The sequence below is a fragment of the Myotis davidii genome, unplaced genomic scaffold (assembly GCF_000327345.1).
Source record: "Myotis davidii unplaced genomic scaffold, ASM32734v1 scaffold217, whole genome shotgun sequence".
Lineage (NCBI taxonomy): Eukaryota > Metazoa > Chordata > Mammalia > Chiroptera > Vespertilionidae > Myotis > Myotis davidii.
This window is the reverse complement of record NW_006290034.1, coordinates 9,240,282-9,245,702: the sequence shown is the minus strand read 5'-3', so window position 1 is coordinate 9,245,702 and position 5,421 is coordinate 9,240,282. Positions and strand designations below refer to the sequence as shown.

The window sequence follows — 5,421 nt, the reverse complement described above, 5'->3', positions numbered from 1 at the left end:
GTTTTTAGTTTCAAACGGGCAGGATCCGGCCTGCGGGCTGTAGTTTGCCCACAGCTGTTCCAGCCCCAGGCACTCCTGGAGGCACAGGTGTTACCGGGTGTCCTCTGAGGAGGCCTTTCGCCCAGATGCTGGGCTGTTTCAATAGCTTGATGGGCTCAGAATTGCTTCTCCCCACCCGCCCCCTCCAGCTATAATAGGGACAGGTCTACGGAGACGGGATTCCCACCAGTACAGGTGTTCCCGTTCCTTCTGATGAAACCTTTCTCTGCCTGTGACAGTCCCACCAGAGCCCCGTCCCCTTCCGAGCAGCCACACCCAGGCCCAAGCTTTTTGAAATCAGGACAGAGGTCCCATTTTTCCAAGAGTCGGGCCACAGGTTTTCTTCTTAGAAAACATCTTTGAGGATAACAAAGGCCGGTTCATTATCGGGGGAGGGCCAGGCCCCGGCAGGTGCCTGATTGTCTGCAGAATGTATTCCCTAAGACGAGAGAGAATAAACGGCTAGTTGCATCACTCTTCAAGGGGGAAGTACATTTGAAATTGTCACCGTTTATCTGATAGCTTGTGTTTCTGTAAACACTGGATTTTCCTAGGCAGACACAGGGTTACAGGAATCCTCTCCACTGGTCCAATCTTGGGCCTCCTACGCGGGGCGCGGGGCTTCCTCTTTGGGTCTGTCCTGCACAGGAAGAGCGCAGACCCCGTGCTAGTTTCCTCGCTCCCCTTACCTGGCTGGCGGGATGTTTGTCCTCCTCGGGTCAGCCCGGCCAGGAACCGGTGGCAAGAAAGGCGAGCGCTCAGACCTGGGCTGTGCGGTCCCTGCTGGTCCATGGTGGTGCGGCTGAGCCCGGCAGGAGAGCTGGGGCCAGAGGAAATCGGACCCATGTGGGCGTCCTGACTGTCTTAAAGAAGAGGAAAGGGGACGTTATTTATTTCTGTGATGACTCGTGGCTCACAGTGTCTTTCTCCCAGATGATTTCTAGGCTTTGGCACATCAGGGGGGTCTCACTCACACAACAGATTTCTGACAAGAGACCCATCTGTAGAGGGCGATGGACAAGGGCCGCTGCTCACCTGCATATGAGGATCGCCTCCACCTCCTAATGATGATCAGCTGTCTTCCCTCTTGCTCCCGGCATGGTCCCTATGGCCTATTTTTTAAATTATTATTAAATATATTTTTATTGATTTCAGAGAGGCAGGGAGAGACAGAAACAGCAATGATGAGAGAACCATTGATTGGCTGACTCCTGCATGGCCCCCACTGGGGATGGAGCCCACAACCCGGGCATGTGCTCTAACCGGGAATCGGACTGTGACCTCCTGGTTCATAGGTTGACGCTCAACCACTGAGCCACGTCGGCTGGGCCCTGTGGCCTCTGGGGGATGTTTTCTTGCATTGCTTCTCCTGCCTGAGTGCTGCACTGGGTGCTGTGGGTGCCCCTGATCAAGGCAGACCTTGATGTCCGCTTAAACCAGAGTATACTTGTTCTCCGATATGATGAGCCCCACCCGGTGTCATTAACCTTGACTTGAGCTCCATTAGGGATTACTCATAAACGTTGCTGTTCCCGGCATTCGGCCCTCAGGGCTATTTCATCTGTTCCTGTGGATCTGACTTGCACCTGAGGATTGAGTAGGAAATGTCAGACAGATTGGTTTCAAGTCCCACCCCTGGGAGAGGCTGACGCTGCAATGCTGTTGGTTATGGGGTTTTGATTTGGCGACTCGGTTAACAAAAGTGACTCCATTTTGGCCTGGTGTGTGTGTGTGTGTGTGTGTGTGTGTGAGTGTGAGTGTGTGTGTGTAATAGCAAAAGGCCCTTATGATCAAGTCCCTGCATATGTATCTGTGACCCATGAGCCTGCCTCAGCCACCTGTAGCTGCTGGCAGCTTCTAAATGGTCTGTGTTTTCCATGCACCCCAGCACCCAGCACTGTTGTTTCTTCACTCCCTTCCTCCCCAGCTAATTTCTGCTGTCGCTTCAAGACTCAGCCTTCTTCTCACAGTGCGCCTTCAGGAAAGGAATGAGTAGTTATTAAATTTCTGTTAGGGGCTTAGTGCTTTGAATATATTTACATATCTCACCTTTTTCTCATCTCCTTGACAGCCCTGTTTTAATAATAAAGAAACGGGCTCCCAGTGGTAAAGAAACCTGGGAGTGTGTTGGAAATGCAGATTCTCAGCGCCCCGCCCCCCTACCCCCCAGCCTAGAGAGTCAGAGTCGCTGGGGGTGGACCCAGCCGCCTGGATTCGCAGGGGTTCCTGGGTGACTCGGATGCAAACCGGTCTGTGGAGCTTTGCATGGTGGAGCTTGAAGAAATCTCATGGTCCATGAAGAGAACAATTCCGAGGGCTCGGCCAAGAGGAAATCCCTTTCTAATGCGTGGAAAAGCAACTTCATGTCACTCAGGGAGAGTGAAGACACTATTTAAGGTGGAACTTAAGTGGAGAACGAGTTAGAAGGCATGGCCAGGTGGGCACAGGCAAGGTATCCTGGACTGTACTGGTGGGTTCTGGGAAAATCCTCGCTGAGACCATGACTATAGACCAGCGGTTCTCAACCTGTGGGTCGCGACCCCTTTGGCTGTCGAATGGCCCTTTCACAGGGGTCGCCTAAGGCCATCCTGCATATCAGATGTTTACATGATGATCCATCACAGTAGCAACATTACAGTTATGAAGTAGCAACGAAAAGAATTTTATGGTTGGGTCACAACATGAGGAACTGTATTTAAAGGGCCAGAAGGTTGAGAACCACTGCCTTAGACATAAAGAGGACCTTGTTTGGCAAACAATCGAGTCTTCCAGCCGCCGTGTGGAAGAGGTGTGAGTTGGGGTAGATTGTCCCAAGAACTGTCCCCTTTTCTGCAGCCCCCACATTTCTTCCTGGACTCGCCAGTGCCCCTCCGTAACTTCGGGCTGCAGGTGGGCATGGCTGCAGGTGGGGTGACTGCACCAGGAGTACATACTCTTTGCTGGGCGTCCCTTCGGGCTGCCAGGCTGTCCTCCCCAAGGTGGGCAGGGACACTTGGGGAGTAGGAGTTCTCACCCAGAAAAGATGAGTGCCGGAGGGTCAGCTCATAGATCTGACACTGGTTAGATTAGAACGAAGTGACCCAGGGCATATTCCAGACTATTTACAGGGAGTCTTTAACTCCTCCCGCTCCTGCCAGAAATATAGCTGCCATTTATTAGGCATCGTTTTACGGATATGAATACTGAAATTGAGAGAGGGAATTTGTCCCCACTTCTATTCTGGGACTAAACTGCATAGCATACAGAATGAAATTGGATGGAACCATATTATTCCCCCTACTCACCGCTCACAGTCAGAGACAAACTAAAAACCTGGCATTTCCTTCCTTCCATCGTGAGTGTAACCCACAAACCACTGCAGCGATGGCAGTACTGGGTCCATGTCAGCAGCCGGAAGTGCAGCTCATTCCCTGTCATGTGACGGTCGTTGGGTGCGGCTCCGCACCTCTTATGCTCAGTGTTATGTCAGGGGTTTGGCCCTGATTAGATTTGCCTCTAGATCTTGTTACTGAACGAGGAGGCAAAAAATTACTCTAACAAATTTATTTTTTTAATCTTCTGATAACTTTTAACATAATTTTAATTCTATGTCAGTAAAATGTGTTTCCTCTTTAATCTTATGTTTTATTTTAAAACCTGCTTAGTCCTGGGAAACAGCCCTCAGGCTTCCCCAGATGCTCATGGGATTCATGATAATAAAAAAAAAAGGGAAGAACCCCCTGTGGGTGGAACAGAAATTCAAACCCACCTCCCACCCGGTCCCTGTTGGCCCAGGCTAGCAGTAAATCCAGGATACCCGAGCCATTGCCAGCACAGGGCCCAGCAGGCACCAGGCACAGGGAGAGGGGCTGGGGATAGTGCGTGACTCTGCAGGTTTCAGTCAAATTCTGGGCGAGTCCTACAACTGCATCCAAAATGTTTCTGTGGTTGGAGAATAAATCTATAAATTTCTTTTCTTATTACCTCTGAGGGAATTTGCAAAATCATTGGCAACATTTGTAATACTTAGCCAGTGCCAGTAATGCGTTGGTTTCTCTCCCAATGCATTAAGGGAAATTCGGTAAATATTTCTGTAACACTGCAATGCACGCACATTGTGATGGGCAGTGAGAGGACGGGGGGAAGGACTACGTTTCTCTTCCAGGTGGATACAACCCAACAGGGCAAAATACAGGCCAAGCCTATGCATGTGGCTGGGGGTAAACCAAGGCGCCTGTGGCGTCAGGGATGGGAGAGCCTCTTCCGACAGCACGGGGTGGGGCATCTAAGGAAGAGAGGGATTGCCTAGGGCCACTGACCAGGCCAGGCAGGTGGGCTGGGGTGAGGGAGGGCTCTAACCTACGTAGGAAGAGGTAGAATGTTTGTGGACAAACTATGTTCCAATATGGGAATGTCAAACATGTTGCAATGGCTTACAAATCCCTGCACAGTCTGGAGCCCCATGACCTTCCACCTCTCTTCCCATGTGCTCTCTCTCTCTCTTTTGCTCACCCCAGTCTGACTGCACTGGTCTCCTTGCTGTTCTTCTAACATCCCAGGCTGCTCCTGCCCCAGGACCTTTGCTTTTGCCATCCTCCTGCCTAACAGTCTTCCCCTGGAAGCCCACTCCCACATCTTTGTATCTTTGAGCAGATGTCACCATCAGAGTTAGGCTTTTCTGACCACCCTATTTAAAACTGCAACCCCCTGCCTGGCCGGTGTAGCTCAGTGATAGAGCGTCGACCTATGAACCAGGAGGTCACGGTTCGATTTCCGCTCAGGGCACATGCCCAGGGTTTTGGGCTCGATCCCCAGTGTGGAGCATGCAGGAGGCAGCCGATCAGTGGTTCTCTCTCATCACTGATGTTTCTATCTCTCTCTTCCTCTCCCTTCCTCTGTGAAATCAATAAAAATATACAAAGTAAAATAAAATAAAATTGCAACCCCCTCCTCACCCGGGCACCCGCCCCATTTCCTGCTTTAGTCCAATACACTGATTATCACTGACATCGTATCAAGTGGTTCTGAAACCCGAGCACTTACCAGAGTCACCCAGGAGGGGACTCGCCTGGGAGGCTTGTTAACCTGTCTGCTGGGCCCACCCCCAGGCCTCTGAGTCTGTGGGTCTGGAGGGGCCTGGGAATGTGCATTTCTCACAAGCTGCCAGGTGCTGCTGCTGCCGGACGGGGGACCTCACTCTGAGAATCAGTCCACTGTATATTTTACCTACTTATTGCCTGTCTGTCCCCACCAGCATGTGAGCTGTTTACAGCAGCCATGTCTGCCTGCTTCATGCATTGCTGTATCACCGGTGGCGGAACGGCGGCTAGAACACTCAGAGGTATTTGTTGAGTCGATGTGTAGATGTGGCTTAAGGACAGGGCTTGTCAGGGTGCTCGGAGG

General features: G+C 51.3%; 1 long non-coding RNA gene across 2 annotated transcripts in view; it reads right to left on the bottom strand.

The window, feature by feature from the left end:
- The window catches only part of LOC107182986, a 19,661-nt gene extending 18,481 nt beyond the window's left edge, over positions 1 to 1,180 (bottom strand). Inside the window, exons 1-2 of one of the 2 annotated variants that reach the window (XR_001513765.1) lie at positions 1,075 to 1,180; positions 729 to 902 (exon numbers count right to left, since the gene is read on the bottom strand). This is a non-coding gene — a long non-coding RNA (uncharacterized LOC107182986). Of the gene's footprint in view, positions 1 to 728 lie in introns of both variants that reach the window. The other variant, XR_001513764.1, reaches the window with a different exon arrangement.
- Positions 1,181 to 5,421: the final 4,241 nt, after the last annotated feature.